Source organism: Marmota flaviventris, chromosome 9, assembly GCF_047511675.1.
Source record: "Marmota flaviventris isolate mMarFla1 chromosome 9, mMarFla1.hap1, whole genome shotgun sequence".
Classification (NCBI taxonomy): Eukaryota; Metazoa; Chordata; class Mammalia; order Rodentia; family Sciuridae; genus Marmota; species Marmota flaviventris.
Genome location: NC_092506.1, coordinates 74,400,264 through 74,421,349, shown reverse-complemented (window position 1 = coordinate 74,421,349; position 21,086 = coordinate 74,400,264). Strand labels below are relative to the sequence as shown.

Genomic DNA, 21,086 nt, shown 5'->3' with positions numbered 1-21,086 from the left:
TTAACACTTCAGTAAAGTGATTTTTAAAAAGAAATATACAGAGTGAAGTGCCTTTTTAAAAAAAGTTTACATAGTATATAATTCTGTTTAAATAAAATTCTAGAAAATACAAAATAATTTGCAGTAATAGAAAGCATCCAGTGGGCATTGGGATACACTGGTAAGGAGTGATTGCCAAGGGCCATGAAGGAAACTTTGGAGATGATGTTTATGTTAATTAGCTTAGATGGTTCACAGGTGTATAAATATGTCAAAGCTTATGAAACTGCACTTTTAAATAAGTGCATTTTTATTGTTTATTAAATCAAACTAAGTAAAGCTATTTTTGAAAAACTAAATACAAATGTATCTGCTCAGCATTACAAAGATCTTAAAGGACAATCATACAAGGAGAAGTTTACTCTTGATTATTCCCTTCATTGGGCATGTTAAAAGACAAAAAAATTTTACCTAAGAATCAAAGTTTTGTTAATATTATGCTATAATTAAATATTATCATGTAAATTAGTCAGTCACTAGCAATAATACCAAAGCCACATATAATTTTATATATTTATAGATTATTATATATCACTATTGACTCCTCAATTACAAAGGACTCTTCTGTTAATTCTCTTGTATAAGCTAGGCTAACCTATATAAGTCTATTTAAAGCCTTAAAAACTAAAAGCCAAATGTTTTCTCTGATATTCGGTTGCTAACTCACAAAGAGGGTGGGTAGGGAAGAATAGAGTTACTTTAGGTAAAGGGGAGGGAAGGATAGTAGAATGAATCAGACATTATTACCCTATGTACAAATATGACATGTTACATACAAATATGACATATTACATATTACCCTATGTACATATACCCTATGAACATATACATATACATATGTATATATATGAGATGTACGATCAGTGTGATTCTACATTACATACAAACAGAATAATGAGAAATTATACTCCATTATATATAATGTATTACAGAGCATTCTACTGGCATGTATAACTAATTAAAATTTTTTAATTTTAAAAAATAGTATTGATAACTTTTGAAAACATAATCAATCCTTTTATTTGTCAATGAGTACTCAAGCAATTTTTAAGTACTATGTAGGAATCCTCTCATGAAAATTAAATAATATTTTTGGTAACTTTAGACACATAGTTGTTAATTTTTCCATTCACTAAACGCTAAGCAGTTGGTGTTAACTGTATGCCAAATATTAGGTATTGTAGATGTCGTAACATATATAACACATTCCCTAACCCCAGCAAATCATACTCCAGTGAAGCATAAAAGCCACAAAACAACTCTTCCATTCTGAGAAAGGCAAAACTATAAAAACAGAAAAAGATCATTGGTTGCAAAGATTCGGGGGGGGTGGATAAATTAAGTGATATATGAGGACTTTTTGAGGCAGTGAAACAATTTTTTATAATAATGTAATAAAATTAGGTAACCCAAAAATGTACCCTAATTTAAACTATGGGCTATAATTAATAATTATGTATAAATACATGTTCATCAATTGTAACAAATGTACCACACTAATGCAAAATGTTAATAATGGGGGAGGGGAGGGTTTAATATGGGAACATTGTACTTCCTTCTCAAATTATCTATTAATCTACAACTGCTCTAAAAAATAAATCCCATTTTTCAATGTACATATATACAACCAGAGAAGAAAATAGGTCATATTTAAAAAGCCAAAACCATACAATTTTAATAATATTAAACAAATAATTGAATTAGTACCTTTTATGTAACCAAATTAATTTAATAAATCCAGCAAAATGTGAATATAGATCACTCCAACAATTTAGATTTACCTCATTTTAAAACATCTAACAGCTACTCATTACATATTAGATTGGTGAGAGTCATTAATGATGATGATACCTAGATACACAGTCCAATCTCTACAAATTATACAAAAGGACAGTACAAAAGAAGGTGGGGGGGCGATATTCTCTTTTCAAGGTATCAGTCATATGATTTCTAAAATAGTATCAATAATACACTGATTTCAAGGAGTCAAGTTCTAAGTTCTACTCTGTTCATCCTGGTACCCTAAATGGCTTGGGGAGAAAAAAAAAAGGAATTCTGTGTTCTTCACTACTACTGCTATCAGCATTATCATAAAATTTAGTGAAAAGTATAAAAGCAAAAGACAATAAACCAAACAGGGCACAGTAAAAATATGGCAATAGTCTAGGTCCTTGATGAGATCACTAAATCCTACAACTGGTATCCTCAAGATTCCTTGTAACATACTTTTTTAAAAAATGTACTTATAATTTAAATTATTTGTTCATTATCCTGCTATTTGCATTCAACAAATAAACTATTAAAAAAGAAAAACTTTGTTCAAATAAAACCTGTATCAAAGAATAGAATCCTACATTATTTATCATTCCTTAAATATTCTCTGTCCTAGCTTCTGAAGAATTATGTACGTTTTCTAAATAATTATATTTTACTAATTAATGGCTCATTTTTTCCAAAACTAGAATATAAACACCAATTTTGCTATTCCTTATAACTACATACTCAAACCACTAATAAGTTTTTCTTATAAAAATAGAGGTTTTAAATTAAAAAAATAAAAACTAAGAGCACATAAAAGCCCTAAACATTCAGAATTAAGCTATAACTCTAAGTAAAATAAAATTAAAACTGCTCAATTTCCAAATAGGTAACTATGTGGGCATTTGAAATAAGCAATTCATTGGCATACCAACTATGTGGTATTCTATACCACATAGCATTCCAAGACATGAAAATGAAATTTACTTATTCATTCAATTTCTGATGGACCCTGGAGTTGAACTCAGTTTTCATTTTTATAAACACACTGCTCTAAATATTATTTTTGCTTTCGTCTGGTTTCCATACATGGGGAGACATTTTTAAAAATGGATTAATGAGTTGCAAAATTTTTACATATTCAATTTTATTAAAATACCAAATTATTCTCCATTTGGTTGTACAACTGGCACTCCTACCAGCAACAGATAAAGAAAGAGTTCATTTCCCAGTAATATTTTCCTTAGTTAACAAAAGAAAGTTCATCAGTATCCTGAAAGTATCTAGAGATACTTTAAAGTGCAATTACTAATAGTTCAACAAATATTTATTGACTACCTGCTTAATAGTACCTCAAATGTGGTAGTAACTCAGTAATCAAAACCATTTCCTTAACCTTCTCTTAGTGGCAAGAAAACCAACAGACACTTCCTCTGGTGAAGATTCTCTTATTACAAGCAATAGAAACCTACAAGGAAAAAAGATCATTCAGAGAGATGGAATAGTTGGAGTAATGTTCAGGAATCAGAGAAGTACAAACCAACAGATCTGAAGCAAGTATTTGCACATGCATACAATCATATATACTAACATACATGCATACACTGGCACTAGAAAAATGTATAATCAAAGTATACAGGAGCTATTTAGTTATTTTTTTTCAGTCTTTAATATTCTAGGATTTAATTTGGATATGGTTGTTGATTTTGTTTTTATGATTTTTTGGTTTGGGCTCTAATTTTTTTTGGGGGGGGGCGGGGGCGGTACCAGTGATTAAACCCAGGGGCACTTAACCACTGTTGGCTCTAATATTCTTAAAAGGAAATAAAGAAAAGTTAAAAACCAGGAGTTTTGCTAGACTATATACAGCAATTTCTCAATTATCTATATAATGAATTCAGAGAATAACACAATATGGCCAAAGTAACAGTCTAGAACCAGAGTCATCAGAACATTCATTTGTCTACTTTTGGACTCAAGAAAAGTTACAAATAACTCCCACCTCCAAAACAGATCTTCATTTCTTCTGAAAGTGGCTGAAACCATATTTATATTATTGTATTCTGTTGGATATTCAGAATTTTTTCACTCATTAACAAATATTTGTACTATCCCCACAGGAAATTTACAAGGACAGGCATCTAGGTAAAAGGGTAGGAAATTTATAAGGATAGGCATCTAGGTAACTAGGAAGAGAGATGCTGGGAAAAATGGTAAAATAACAAACAAAAATTTGGCTACTTTACCATTTTACCAACATCTTTTCCTAACACAGGAGAAAACAAAGTTGCTGATGTTTTCATTGAATTCATAAGAGTTTTGTCTCCTGAAGGCTAATATACTAAAGTGGCATAAAATTTGTTTGGATTTGTTTAGTTAATACCTTTCCAGTATACTCTACTAAATTATACCCATTTTTATAACTACATTAGGATATCATATGAGCAATGGGAAAAAGAACTAAGGCTAAAAACAGGGAAGCTCATGAAAAGAAAAGGTTAAGTTCCAGACATGAAAATGTCAGTGCCACAAAACCTAGAGGTCATGAATCTCGATTAGTCCATAGAAAGGCTAGCTTATGGAGACTGTGTGACTGGCACCCATGGAGCAAGTAGCTTGGAATGAATGGAGTCCTTAGTATTTTGTATTAATTGAAGTACATTTACAAATCTGACACTTCAACTAGCTATTTTACACTAATTGAACACAATGCCAAATATTATCCTCAGACACCAAACTAAAATGTTTAACAACCTATAAACAATGCCTCAATATTGAAATCTTTGTTTTAAGTCAAAAAGAACCAGATTACGTTGTTACAGTTTTAACAAAGTAAACAGAAATTGGAAAGCATTCAAAACTGTTCAAGCAATGTTGTTTTCTACCAGGCTGGGGTTGTTAATAAATATATTAGAAAAGTCTTTTTAATCTACATTTCTATGTGTATTCTTGAAAAGGATGTAATATATTACAATTCTTAATCATTCCTCCTAATTCTACAATTTTTCACCATTTCCTGTACTAGTTGGCCTCTGCTCTTAAATTTATTTCCATCATAAATTACTTTAACAAGAATTCAGAATCCAAACATAAATTTTATAAACACATACAGTGCATACACCTGCTTGGTAATTAAAACCAGCCTACTGTCAATGTAATGTTTCCTTCTAACACTTCCAAATATGCACAGGCTATACTTCATGGACACTTTATTTTGTTAGCAATTTTAACACCAAAATATATATAGTGTTATGTGAAAAAACCAAAAACAAAAAACAAAATCCTTAACACTTCTATATCTACGCATTTTAGCAAAAACTAAATTTTTTTAAAAAGCAAAATATATTAAATTTTATATTAAATTCACTGGAAAAATAAATAATGAAATTGTTTCATTTATGGTCATTTTTAAACTACCATTTTAAAATGAAAAGATGAATATCAATAACTTAAAAATTATATTTAATAAAATGAAAAAAGATTTAAATATTTTAACAATACTTTACATATAAAAAGAGGCATATACTGCCAAGTGCAGTGGCACACACCTGTAATCCCAGCAACTTGGCAGGCTGAGGAATGAGGATCACAAGTTTGAGGCCAGTCTCAGCAATTCAGTGAAGCCCTAAGCAACTTACCAAGACCTGTCTCAAAATAAAAAACAAAAAGGGCTGGAGGTATGGAGATATAGCTAGTGTAAAGTGCCCCTGGGTTCAATCCCTAGTAAAAGGGGGGGAGGGGGAACAGGATGAGGACTCATTAATTATACCTAGACATAATAGTCCAGACTTCTAAAAAGATAGTTACAAAAATTAAGTTTTAAGAAACAATAAAGACAGAAATTATTGTTTTTAAAATGATCAATAAAGATTGATAATGAATTAAAATTCTTTAAAATCACTTTCAGATAAATATTCTAATTTTAAAAAGTTAGACTGAAATAAAAAATAAAATGGTTAAAAAAGCAAACAAAATGGCTACTCTTCATCTAGAAAAGGGGTTCTCAACTTTTTTGCTTCATGACCCCTAAGAAGATTGGCCTAACATCCCCATGAGTGTTCCCAAAATTATGGGTAGTTAACGTCATGCTAATTGTCATGCACCCTTTTGTTTCCAATCAATGAAGTACACTGGAATGTACTTCAGGACAAATTATGTTTGTAAAAAAGATATAAAGGGCATAGGTTGTGATACAGTGGTAGAGCACTTGCCTGGCATGTGTGAGGCACTGGGTTCTAGTCCCAGCACCACATAAACAAATTAAAAAAAACAAAATAAAGGTATTGTGTCCATATACAACTAAAAAGTTTTTTAAAAAGATAATTATAATATTTTCACTACTATGAGTAAAAGTGTACTGGAGCATGCTGTACTATAGGTATCAATACAATAATTATTTTGATAACATTGTTGAAAATTAGAGAAAGGATGGGTGAAAATGGCCAGAAAAAAAAAAAGGAATATATTACAGGTAGTGACTATAAAATTGCTTTGTTAAAAAGAGTAAAACAAATTAGTGTCAATTTTAGAACTTAATCAAAATTTGTTTTTATTTAAATAAACTATCTGTACAGTTTAATTAAGTAAACTCTAAGTCATTTATTTATAAATATTCTGAAGCTCTTAATAATTGGCTGCAATAGCTTTAGAACAACTGGTCCCCTGCTTCCAAAACTGCTACTCATCCTCCTTACAAGTACTCCTTTCCAAATTACTTGGAGTAACTGTTTTAATACAAATCACACAACATTTTTTTATTTTTTAAGTTTCCAATGTTTTTCTATTACACTGAAAGTCTAAACTCTTACCATAACCAACAATGTCCTAAACATAATGTCTGTTTGCTGCCTACATTTCCAAATTTATTTCATAGAGATTCTTTGGCTATAAATCAAATGAACCAAACTTGTCCCCATCTCAGGTACTAGTTACTTACTAGTCACTTTCCCTGAGCACTCTTGCAGAAGATCTAGCTCTATCATTCAGGACCACAAGATGTCATCTCTTTTGGAGAGACCTTTCCAAACCAAAACAGCTTCATCTCCCTACTAGTCAGGCTGGGCCCATTATTTGCTTATATCTACCTTGCTCATACCACTTACAATATTTATATTTTTAATTTATCTACTTATCTGATTATTGTCCTGCTTTTCTTCTAGAATGTAAGCTCCCCAAAGACAGAGACATTAACTGTTTTATTTGTGCCTTGGCCACAACATCTAGAATAATGTTGGGCATATAGCAAGCATTCAATAAATATTTGCAAAGTGAAAGAAGTATTGACATAAAATAAGCAAAATTAGTATTCTACCTAAGTAGGCTGTTTCAATCATTAGAAGGTAAGTATGACTAAAGTCTCAGTTCTGTAAAAGCTTATCAGAATGATAAAAGGGAAGTGGAAGAGGAAGAAAGAAAGGGGGAACAAAGGAGAAAGGAAAGCAGGCAGAAAAGAAGGGAAGGAGGAGTAAAGGAAGGAAATTGCTACTACAGAATAAGGAACCAAGTGTCATAGGAAAACAGAAAAGAATACCATCTACTCAAAAAGAAAGATTTCCAAATGTACATTTAACACTGTTATAGGTACATGACCAGGAAATAGCAGATCATATATTAAATGGAGATTACTTCTTGTGATCCTCTGTACCAAGAAGAAATTTCATGCATGTGTATTACATAAAATGTCATTGAGGTAATCTGAGTTACTCTTTTATTCATGAAGAATTCAACAGAGGTCACATGCCCCCTTCTTTTGCTGTGTCCCACCTGCTTTGATGCAGGGTAAGATTATACCCAAATTAGGACAATCAGACTCTCCCTTCAAAGGATTGAAATTTGAGGTTAAAGACCAATGGGAGGAAAGGGATGTTGGAACTGAGTCACTTTAATGTCAGTGTCATAGGAAAGGTCCTAAGGCTGAGTTCTTCATAGCTGCCCTTGTTTCCTGTCTTTTCTTAAGGCTTGACAGTTTAGCACGTCTCCCAATTCTGTCAGCCAGCTAAATGTTCCTTTCCTTAATTCTGACTTTTAAGGTATCTAAATTAGTTTCTATTTACAAAGTCAAAGAAACTATAACAGATATTTAAAACACTGTGGATTGAAATCATCCTAGTAAAAAGGTAAAATAACGGACCAAAGAAGAACATTTCACTACATACATAGAAACTATAGTGATAGAGTAGCAAAAAGACAGAGTAGAAAACTGACATTACTGTCCAGCTTCAGATACAGATTCAAATCCTACAGTTATTATTTGATAGCAATGTGATATGAGCTTGAATGACTAAATTTAGTAATATTCTATTTGTTTCATAAGCTGCTGCTAACAATATCTGCCATAATTATAAGGTTGTTTGAAGATGAAAACAAGATGAAAAATATCAAAGCACTCATCAAAATGTTTGGAAGATAATAAGGATTCAATAAATTTTAATTATCACCTTGCTTCCCTATAAGGATAAAATATTTATTAAAAAAACAAATAGTCAACTTTGGCTAGAGCATCAGCTAATATAGTCCATGGCCAAATCTGCCCCATCACCTGTTTTGTACCCTCAAACTAAGAATAATTTTTAATTTTTTTTAAACAGTTGAATATTAGATTAGAAATTTTCCCCATGAAAGATAAGTATTATCTTAGCACATGTGAATGTGACCTTAATTGGAAAGAGGATCTTTACTGATATTATTTGGAAATAGGGTCCATGTAATCAAGTAAAAGAGAAATTAGAGAGAATATTCACACAAAGTCACACAGGCTTACAAAGAAGGCTATACAATGAGAGAAGCAGAAATTAGATAATGCAGCAACAGGTCAAGAAATACCAAAATCTTGTCGAGCTACCAGAAGCTGAAAGAGACAAGGGACCCTTCCCAAGAGCCTTGAGAGAGAGCATGGTCCTGACACCTTGCTTTCAGGCTTCTAGCCTCCAAACTCTATGAAAGAATAAATGTTTATTTTAATACACTGTTTGTGGCCATGTGTTATGGCAGCCCTAGATAATAACACAAGTGGTATTTAAAAGTCAAAATAATACTATTTTTGAGCATGTAAAACGTATGTAAAATCTGGGGGCAGGTTGTGGTTGTGGCTCAGTGGTGGAGCACTTGCCTAGGATGTGTGAGACAGTGGGTTTGAGTCTCAGCACCACATATAAATAAGTGAATAAAATAAAGGTCCATCAACAACTAATAAAAATTTTTTTAAGTATATAAAATCCAAGTTTTGGAATCCAGAAAGTTTTCCTGGAATGCAGTCATACTCATTTATTTACATATAGTTTATGGCTGTTTTCACCTACACTAGCAGAGTTGAGCAGTTGCTATACAGATCATATGACCCACACAGCCAAAAAATAAATTTTTTATTTTCTGTATCTAAGCTGAAAAAGCTTGCCAATTCCTGGGCTTGAGCTTTATTACCTAAGAGAGGAATTATTGCCTAAGAGAGGGTTCTAAAATAGATCTGTAGAGGGCCAAGTAGTAGCTGGGTAGATTATAAAACTAAATAAACACACAAACTTTAAAAAACTAGAGATTTTTTATTATGAGAAATGGCTCAAGGTTTTTATAAATAAATCAAGATTTGGTGAAACATTAGCAAAACCTAAAGGTCAATAATTTGCTTGTTTTTGTGAAATAAATTAGATGACATTAGTCATCAGTTTTGAGTAGAAGGAAGTAGAATAAAATGATTAATTTGCTTTATTATGTATAATTTAGGCAGAAACTATCTAGTAAAGTACTCCTAAAAGTTGTATCAAGGTGAATTGAAAAAGTTATTTAAAAAGTCATATGTAGATTGACACACTCTAGTCTCTTTCCTATCTATGTCAATTCTAAGCAATTAAAACTGCTTCTTGACTATACAATATAAAAACCTCTTAAATGACCATGTTATCAACTACGCCTATTATAATCCACCCTGAAGAATACTTTCAGAATGCTTTTCTTAAAATGTTTGGTTGTAACGTAGAACATCTATAGCTAATTTTTAACAAAGTTATTATTTAAACAACTGCTTAAAATGCAATGCCTTTCAAAATTGGACCAAATCCCTTCCTTTCATACCATTTCAAAACACTCAATAGTCTAGAAGTTTCTCCTATATTTAGCATTGTTACATACACTTATAACAACTTATTCTTTTCCTTTTATAACATCTATTATAACTTTAATTATTTACTCTTCTACACTAGACTAAATGTTAAGATAGGAGCATGCCCATCAGGTTTGCTATGATATAGACACACCCTGGTTGGTAGTATATAGGTGCACAGCAAATGTTGGTTAAATAAGAAAATGAATAAATGGCCAGAGAAAGAATGAAACTATGCCAGACAAACTCAGGACTCCATTCTGTGCACAAAATGCTCTCTTTGCTAAGAATTCCCTTTTCCCTGTTTACCTACCTGGAAAATTTTCCTCATGCTTCAAATGCAGCCTCCTCAGAAGTTTTCCCTACATATCCTGGCAGTTGTTCTCTTCTTTCTCCACCTTACTAAAATTACGTTTACCATATATTTTATAATGTATGCATTTACTGGTACCTACTCTTCATTGAACCTTGATTTTCTCAATCTGACATTATTTCCCCAAGGCTTAGCACAAGTATGGAACGTGTGAAGAGTCCAAATTTGCTGGATAAAAGAATTAAAACTATCTTGGAAATTGAATTCAAGACAATAAATAGTGTTCTAGATCATGGGACACATTATTTCAGCATTATTCATTCATGCAACTTAATTTGTTTTTAACAATGTATTGATGTATTTTAAGTTATTGTGATTATCTTAGGTCAAATAAAATTTGAAAAATTAAAGAAATTTCATCTCATGCTACAAATTATTTTGTTAGAGAAGTAACATAATCCCACTATATAAAAGTATATGTAGACTAAAATATGAAATCCTTTTTCTACCATCTTTCCTCAATGCAGATAAATTTAACTACAATTATTAAACAACTTAGTGTTTTCAAGAGTCTTTTCATTTGATACTACATACATATATGGACATAAGTTGACTATATATATGTATATATGGTTTGTACATATATGCCAAAATTTTAATAAATATTAACCATTAATTAACACTAATCCTATTAAGACAGTTCAAATTAATTTCATCCAAAATAAATGCCATAACTTAATTGTAATATTCTACTATCTGGAATCAATTAGGTTCAGGAAAGTTTTAAGAGGGCCACCCAGTAATAAACACAAAATAAATTGTGTCTGCTGTCCTGTTAGTGATAATTTTTTATTGCTACCTCAGTTTCAGATGTCAGAGTAATAACTTCCATATTCTGATTAAAATGCAAATTGAAGCCATATGTTAGAAAACACAGCCTTTTAATATCTCTATTTTCTTATTTTAAGCACAATAAAATTGTGTCTATAAAAGCCAACAATTATCTAGATGAATTTAGGCCATCTTGAGTCTAGAAAATGTGAAATGTTATATATCAAATTATGACAATAGATGTACTTATACCATATAGGTAAATAGCTATTTTCATGTATGTACATATCATTTTTTGGAGGGAAGTGAAAACTATGAAAATTGATCTTAGTTTTCTTTAAGAAACTAATATAACTGAAAAGTGATTTTATTAATATATTTGTTAATCCTTAAATTTACTAAAGAAACCAAAATTATTTTAATCTATATTCTTAAAAATAGATTGATACTTTTATTTGATTTTATTGATATGTATTTAATAAACCAAACTCTGCATAAATCATTTTAATGTTTAGTAATTTCTAGGACTATGCTATAAATTTCCCTGGGCTCTTCTTGGATTGAGATCAAACTATTATTAATCCAATAATACATTTTTAAATATGATGGGCTATATCCTTTTCTATTTGTTACAAACTCAAAATACTATGTATATAAAATTTAATTTTCATTACAAAGGAAATCATGAAGATAAATAAACTTCTATTATAAAGAAATGTTTCAAAAAAGCTGAATCATAGTTAAGAGTAAATATTTCTAAATTTTGTTATTTAATACCAGCTACATCCAAAAAATAATAGAAAAATCAATATGAATTAAATTACACAATTTATATACCTCAAAAGTAGTAAATAGTGTTCAGTTGTAGAAATATTATCAAATTATATGGTTTTATTGTGTGTATGTATGACTATGTAATGACAAATCCCATCATTATGTACAACTATAATGCACCAATAACAAATGTGGAAAGAGAAAAAATATATATCTATAAGAAAAAAAGGTGACTACAAATGTACTTACTTAAAAAGGGACTGGAGTGAGGTAAAGCAGGAATAAACCAAAGCTCCCAACCAAAATAAAATCATTTCACTGTACTTAAAAAAAAAAAAATGTTTTACTTAATATATGAAGATAGAAATCTTTAAAGAGTAAAGCCACTAAATTCATTTCTATTGTAGAAATAAATACTTATAAATTAAATGATTTATAATTTAGATTTAGTTATTAAGATGGTACTAAAAATGTATGTTAAAGGCCTCAATCATTTGACAAAAGTTTTTAACAAAAAATGGACGACATAGGGATTTTTCTTAAGGTCTGGCTATATTTATTTTTATATAAAATTAAACAAATTATTTAATATATGTTTAAACCTATACTATAAATTATATCATTAAATGCTTTAGCAGTCCCTGATTTAACAAATTAATTACTTATGTCATATAGTTCAATATTCAAACTTCCTCCAAAATTTTTCTCATATACTGCTTTCATTTGGGTTTAACAATGACAAATAATGGTAACTATTCATGAAAATTTGGAAATATGATCAGTAGTCTATTTTAGACTTGTGATTTCCTAGGTATTTGCAGGAATAGCTTGTTTGCCAAAGCTTATAAAAATAAAAATAATAATGATAATAATAATAATAAAATAATAATAATAAGCCATTACAAATACTGCCTCCTTGGCTGATTATGTACAATTACTTTCAAGCCCTGTACAGCTATGTCCTTCAGTTCCAATATTGTGGTTTTTTGCCTATCTTCTTTACAATAGACTTATCATGTTTACAAAAGCAGCTTAAAGTAATACTATAGCTTATTCTTTCAACATACACAATTCAATGAGTTAAAGATGCTCCAAATTACTACCAAAGAAAAAGGGCTTCACTTGCCTAGTAAGTATAAACTGTAACTCATTGACATGTAGAAGAATCTATTCAAAAGCAATCTCAGCAGTGTGGACTAAGTCTAATATACTGACCGGCAGAATGATAGTCCTTACTTTGTTTCCATAGGTTCCCAAGCCATATTCTAAGTACATTTTGCCTTAACTTAAACCAAAACTTACAAAAGAATATAGAAGGTCTGCATTTTCTAAAATAATTAAAACTGAAAAAACATACACAAATTGAATTTTGGTCAAATTAGAACAAGACCTAATATTTCACAGTAAATAGTAAGCAAAGGGTTTAACTGGGATTTTAACTTGAAAATAACAAACAAAACTACATTTGTGAAGTTTATTCAAGCTGTTACCTGCAAATGCTGCATTTGTTGATGATGAATTTGTCCATAAATATGAATTTTAAAGGGATCTGTGAAAATACTGTATCTTTTACAAGATCTGCAATTTCACTCGGCAGTGACTATAATGAATCTGTACTGAACTTTCAAATGTCTGCAACATGAAACATCATCTAGAGACTAACAAAGACACTGAAATGACAATGGTAAACTGAGAAAGATGTTCAAGTAAAAATTAGTGAATATTTGTGATAGAATAGTTTTGGCTATTCTATACACACTGCAACCTGGACAAGAAACATAATAATAAAAGAGACAGAAATAAAATCAAATTAAATATTTATAACCCCTTATTCAACTAGCAACCCCAAACTTTGTTTAGAATTATTTTTAGTTATTCAACTATATTATCATCATAAATCTCCATAGTAAGTTTATATATTTATTTCTTGATTTATCAAATCATGCTATCTACAACCTACCCTGGCCCCCGATCCTTCTAATTTTTGTTATTTATATCATTTTTCATTCTCTTGTGTTGTTTTTGTTGCTTTAATAACTTGAACATATTTCATCTCCAATTTCTTTGTCAACTTTGGTCATTTACTGACTCCCTTGTATGTAAAAGGAAATTATTTTACCTAAACTTTCTTTCATCTCTTCTCCTCTTCTATGTATCAGTTTTTATCAGATATAGTTGTTTTTATATTGTCATGTTTTGTATTTATAGATTGTTCTCTATAATTAAGTATGCTGAATTTTGTTTATTGATCAATGCAAAAATTAAATGTTTAAAATTTACAGTGCTAAATATATAAAGTTTAGAATCAAAAACTGTAACAGAATTCATGTAATTGTATATCAAATGTAAAAATAAGAACTTAAAATGGTACTCCTCTACAGAATATCTTCCAAATGTCAAGATAAATTCTAAACCATTTGTTCAAAATCATGCCATGTTGTTTCATATTTAAATTGTTACTATATACAAAGCTTTTTGTTTTTCATGAAGTTACTAGTTGTTCTGCTCTTGTTGTTAAAAGAAACTTGTTTTTATAACTTCACTAAATTTTCCAATTCTTTAATCACATATTTTCAAATAACATAGACATTCTTCTAGGAGCCTTTAAATTCCTATTTAAACTTGGACAAATTCCTTTCAAGATCTGCTCGACAGCTGGTATTTTGAAATTTCATTTCATTGAATTCTTAGGTTATTTCCATAGTTTCTAGAGTCCATTATTTTTCCCTTTTTTGATTCCTTTACCTTTTGCTGGAGTGAATTCTCAAGTGATTTTTATTCCAAGTGAGAGACTAGATGAGAGGTAAACTTTTATTCATCATATCTCTGAAAATGTTATTTTTCGACCTTGCCTTAATTTGGATTTGGTTGGGTTATATATAGAATTCTGGGTTCAAAAAACTATAAAGACATTTCCCCATTATATTCTGGTTTTCAGGACTGCCCATGCCAATTTTATTATCTATGTTGTGGGTCACCTGCCTTCTCTGAAAGCTTCTAGAAACTTTTCTGTATCCTTGTAGTTCTAAAACTCTACCTGAACATGAATCTTTTTTCAGTCATCTTGCTCAACACTTAATGGGTTCTTTCCATGTGGAAACTAGTATCTTTTTCCAGATCAAGAAAATTGTTTTCTATTATCTATTTAATATTCCCTTCCTTATTTTCTCTTAAGAACTAATTCAGAGTAGATTATCACATCTGTTAATTTACACTTCAGTGTTTTGCATCTGTGGCTTTTGTTCCAATTTCTGGACAATAACCTCTGCTTTATCTTTCTTTTGTCTTCCTGGCTTTTTAATCAATCTCTTTTTTTGCTCTCTAAGAACAACTTTTATTTCTGTAAGTGCCTCTTTTCCAAAGCATCCTATTACTGTTTTATAATTACTATATCTTTTCAATTTTATCTGAGGCATCTTTTTTATTTTCAGGTTTGCTCCTATTCTTGAATTTTCTGTTTTCTCCAAGACCAAATGTTTATTCAGCATTAGCCTTCTATTTTATGCTATTCACACACACACACACACACACATACACACACACAAACAGAACAGAAATGTCCACTGCAATTGTGGTGCTGTTAGCTTTCTCTGGAATAATTGGACAACTATGAGTTATAAACATGAACTAGGAATACTGACTGGCAGACTTCTCTTCAATTGAATGAGCAGAAAGCAGATAAGCAAGCCAGAGATGGCAGACCTACCAAATGCTTAAAACTCTTCAATAAATTTCCTTACCCTGCATCAGATAACTCCTCCCTTTCAATTCCTAGGGGGAATGACTCCACACTTCCAGCTAAATCCCATTAATTAATGACTCCTGCTCTTTATTGAGCTCCTAGATTCAGATCTCTCTTCAGAGTTCTATTGAGAAGAATGTTCCAATCTCTCCTATAGAATTTAACTGTGACTACTAAACTATGTCTTATCCTTTCCTGGATTTTTACTTATTAGATTCCAACTTCTAGATCTTCATTAAAATACCTAGTCTTTTCCAACATTTTTATAGACTTATTCCTTTTTCAACATGTTTACTATAATTTCTTTAGAATTTGAAGGTGAGGGTGGGAAAGAATAGTAAAATACTGTGACTAGTCCACCATCTTGAATATTCTTGAATTTTTTCTTTTTAATATAGAACTTGTTGCCAGATGACATGCCTGTATTACAACCTATATTTTACATGAAGTCTTACCTAATTGCACATATAATCCATGTATTTCATCATTCTATCATTCTTTGATACCAAATGGTAGTTCACGTTTTTCATGTTTGTTTTATTGCACATAGCAAAAAAAAAACCTCAATCACATGCTCATGATAATTTCTGAACAAATTTTAAGATTTCTTATATTATCCATTGCCTAAGAAAAAGAATTTGCCAAGGCATTAAAAATATTTTATTACCAATTTCCAAATCCTATAGACATGAAAAAAACTGTTAACTCCTCAATCCTGAATGTTTCTCCTCAGAAAGTAATTAAAATGATGTCTAAATGTTAAAGTGTTTAGTTACATCTATACAATGTTTTTAACTCCCTGGAGCAAAGACAACTAAATATAATTTGCTATACAATATCAGCAATAACCATATAACCATTTTTAACTTAAAAATACTAAAATCATACAAAAACAGAATACCAGCTGTTCTTTATCTAACCAATACTTTATGTACCTATGGGGGCAGAAAGACAAAAGAGTTGGAAAGTTAAAATAGATACTTTTAAGATACCTAAATTTAGTTGAATTTTCAATCCAGATGCTATCAAACCAGATTAATGTACCAAGATTTATTTCTAAACTAAGGAAGCTTTATGTCTTCATAGTATGCAAGTTTTCTCAAGATACATCTTTCCTGAAAACAGATAAATTTTTTCCATGCTGTGAAGACTATACAGACATGATCATAATCATAGTCACAAGGACAAAACAATAAAAGCAAACAATGATTGAGATCCTCCTATGTGATAGTAAATCTTATATTAATTTCCAAATTCTTACTCTATGAAGTAGGTACTAGTATTATACCTTTCTCATAGCCAAGAAAAAGGACACTTAAAAAAGTAAATAGTTTGAGCCAGGCATAGTGGTACATGCATGTAATCCCAATGGCTCAGGAGGCTGAGGCAGAAGGATTGCAAGTTCAAGGCCAGCCTCAGTAACTTAGCAAGACTCTAAGCAATTTAGCAAGACCCATTCTCAAATTCTTAATATTTTTTTTTAAAAAGGAGGCTGAGGATATGGTTTGGTGGTTAAGCACCCCTGGGTTTAATCCTCCATAGCAAAAAAGAAAAAATAAATAAATGGTTTGACCAAGACCATCATACAAGTTAAGATTTTCCATTAGAACAAATCAACTATTAAAGTTATACTAAAAATATATAAGTTCCCAGGCTAGAAAACAGGGCTAAGGAGTTGAATTAAATGAACCCTAACTGGTATATAAACTGATAACAGAATTTAGGTCTCCAGATTCCATAAGAATTTACCTTCCAACCATTTATGTGTTTCTTATTTGACCTGTAACAGGTTACTGCTACACTTTCAGGTATAGAAAGTCGATTTAATATTAGCTAATATAATAAACCTATCCTGTCACAAGGACTTTTGCTTTTAATAAAAAAAGGTTAAATCTTTAAAAGTCTTTATTAAACTATTATTTCCATTAATCATCTAATATCAAAAAGAATTACAGAAGTAAAATAATACATACCAGATCTGAAAGATTCAGGCCCTTGTTGTGATAGTACATTTTTGTATAAACATGTCTTTCTTTTCTTTTCACTTTTTTTTTCCACTTTTTTTTGAAATACATAGTTGCACACAAATACATAATCAAGTTTCAAGCAAGGTAATTTCTGTCTGCCTCCTACAACTTTTAAGCAAAATGGAAATTACAAAGTGAATTTCATCAAATGGCATTTATAAACTGGGCCAGGACTTTTCATCTTCTACTTTGTTAATCACTATTGTAGATGTAAAAGGTACACCTTACAAAACTATTCTAAATGAGCTATTATTCTTCTACACATTAAAACCATTTATACCTCTTAAATTTCTTCATTGTACAGCTCACTTTATCAAGCCAATTACAGTATAACTGGTGCCCAAATGTAAAAAATTCCAAAATCTACACATTATAGATTCCATCCAAACAACTCCTCAGACAGTAAACCATTCCTGATAAATGGTATAATTAATTGTTAGTTTAAACTCATGTTATCTTCATGAAAAAGTCTGCTAAGAGGTACCACTTGATACAAGATAGTACTGGGAGTGGAGGGGAATAAAAGACCTATTATCACACACCATTCAGTAAGTCAGTCACATCATTCAACAAATGATGAAAAATTAAATCAGGCTAGGAATCAGCCCTAGACACTTTCCTCCAAAATTTTTAAAATATAATACATTGTTTAAAAATTAAAGTTCTTAAGCACTTAAGTAAATATTTTTACTACTTGCCTCTAAATTTTTCTGAATGGTAACTTTAGTACTGAAATAATTTTACATACAAGTTATAAAGATATTTTACCTTACATTTAAGCAATTAAGTATGTCTCATCCTAGCAATAAGCATAATAACTATTACACACACAAAAATCATTATTTGCTTCTGTTTTTTAAAAGTTATATTAAATCATAGCTATGGATATCAAAGAAGAAAGAACAGATCTCATAAAACCCCTTTGAAATACAGTAACAAGAGTTACAAAATATAGCAAATATAAAAGCTATTTTTAGGACTTAAATAGCTTGTTAAATGAGTATAAGTTAAATAAGCTATTTTTACTTTGGTTTTAAACATACAATTCTCTTAAATAATTTAATTCCTAGAAGTATAAGCAATGCTTAACTTCTAGATCTGACTGACATGAAACGATTTAACATGGAGGTATACTGCTATTGCCTGAAGCTGTCAGAGTGGTGCTAATTTTTTACAATTCAGGTCCTCAGACTCAACCTTAATTAAAAGACCATAAATGAAATAATAAAATTCTATGCAGCAACTGTTGCCATATTTGAAGTTTGTTTCTTGATATCATCCAATTAAAAAGTCTTAAGTTCTAAAAGGTTATTATTCAGTATTTAAATAGAATATAGTGGCCTAGAAAAAAGACTACACCCAGCGTCAAAGCCTGAGTTTCCAATACTACCTTATATATTATCAGTATGTTTTCAGAGAAGTCATGTATGTCCCAATGTCAGTTTTCTTCATTTATACATGTGATAATAAGGAAGAACCCATAGGAAGTCATTCTGTTATTCACTCCAATAAGGGGAAAATAACCTGTTTGCCAGTCATGCCTATTTAACAGGATGGTTTTGACATGGGAAATGTATAGGAAAAACATGTTACAAAGTAATAAATAAACATGAGCTGTACTACCATGCAGGCATTATTTGATGCATACCAAGCATTCATGTTATTACTGCAGGAAATTACAAACAAAATTCAAAACTCTTAAGAATTTAAAGAAGAAAACAAAAAATACAGAAAAACATATGGTAAATATTTAAAAACTTAAAATTTTTCTCTTTAAATCTATGAGTCAAAAAAAAATATACCAAGAAAACAAATAGTACATGGATTAATTAGAGAGAGCTAAATAAACTAAGCATTTCTTCAGCCTTCCTTGCTAAAGAGTCTTACCTCTCAGTGTTGGTCTACACATTTTTTTCTAAGCCCACATTTAGGGAACAATATGTTTAAGTTTATTAACAATGGCTTATTTAGTCTAGATTTAGTAAAAGAATGAAGAAGTAGAAATGTGAATGAACACCTATGTTCAAGTAACAAGTATCTAAGGCAGGTTCAAATCCTAGAACTTACTTTCATATCAGCTTCCAAGAAGCCATTTTGGAAAGCCAATCACATGTTATGAATACAATGGTAGCAATGCTAATGACCCAAATATTATTTCCCCTTTGGTACAATATCTGTAATTTTAAAATGTATGTCATTTTTATTTATATTTAATTATTAATTTTATATTATATACATATTACTTTAAAAGCAGACAAAAATACAGTTTTGTATTAAAACATTTCTTTAAATTTTTCATCTTTTCTTTCTTAATGAAATGATTCATTATCACAGTACAGAATAAATTTTATATATATATATATATGACAGAAGAGAAAACTTAGGTTTGTGACTATAGTCACAAAGTTCATAAATGCTATGGAAGGATCCAAATTTAAATTGATCGGACTCCACAGCCCATGTTCTTAACTACTTCATTCTACTGTGTTTTTGTAATCTGAGCTAGAAACTACCTGAACCGTTATGGTATACCATCTAGAACAATACCACAAAGAACTCTCTTCTGCATGAGGAACTTTTATCCTGCCACAGTCAGCAAGACTTCTACAGTGGATTTCTGCCACCCAAGTCATAAATGATTTCTCCAGAAATATTAAGACCAGATTCACTCAGCTAGAAATCTGGAGTTAGATGGTCTTTCTACAAGGCCACATACCTACTATATGAAATAGAAAGCTAGGGTGGTCATTTTCCACACAAAATCTAGAGTGAACTGTAAAAAATGAATAAATAAAAAGTCAACCAGTATAGAAAGAAGGACTCAAAGGAAGTAACTCTATATTTCACTCTAGTAAGGAAAAAAAATAACTTATCAGTCAATAAAATCTGTTCATAAATGGTTTGCTTCTCTATCTCATTAACAAAGAGAATTTTAAATCCATTTGACATGAAGTATGTCAAGAATTGGCATTTAAAATTTATTTCAAAATTGAATTAGCAAAATCTGATGGTATTTTAACTTACTGATAGAGCATAGAAAACTTTAGGATGTTTGAGGAGTTTTTGATGCTATAAAAATGATTTGTTTATTTTTTAGTTGTAGATGAACACAAAGCCTTTATTTTGTCCATTTATTTTTATGCAGCATTTTTAACCCAGTGCCTCACATGTGCTAGGCAAGTGCTCTACCACTAAACCACAAACCCAGCCCTATAAGAATGACTTTTAACATTTTTTTGAGGTAAAACTGACACAATAAACACCACACATTTAGGAGTACATCTGATAAGTTTTTACCCATGTATAGAACTATAAACAGATCATCACACTCAAGATAATTAACACATCCATTACCAACATTTCCTTGTCCCGGTTACCAATATATAAAAAGACCTCTGCTTCCCTTCAACCCTGAGCGTCAGTAGAGACTACTTAGAAAACAGGATTCCCATTCTTACCCAGGATTAATGAGGTACCACATCCCCTGAGTCCATTTTGTGCTTTTAT

General features: G+C 30.5%; 1 protein-coding gene across 7 annotated transcripts in view; it reads right to left on the bottom strand.

The window, feature by feature from the left end:
• The window catches only part of Tmem135 (transmembrane protein 135), a 258,724-nt gene that overhangs the window by 178,050 nt on the left and 59,588 nt on the right, over positions 1-21,086 (bottom strand). The gene's annotated exons all lie outside the window — the stretch shown is intronic.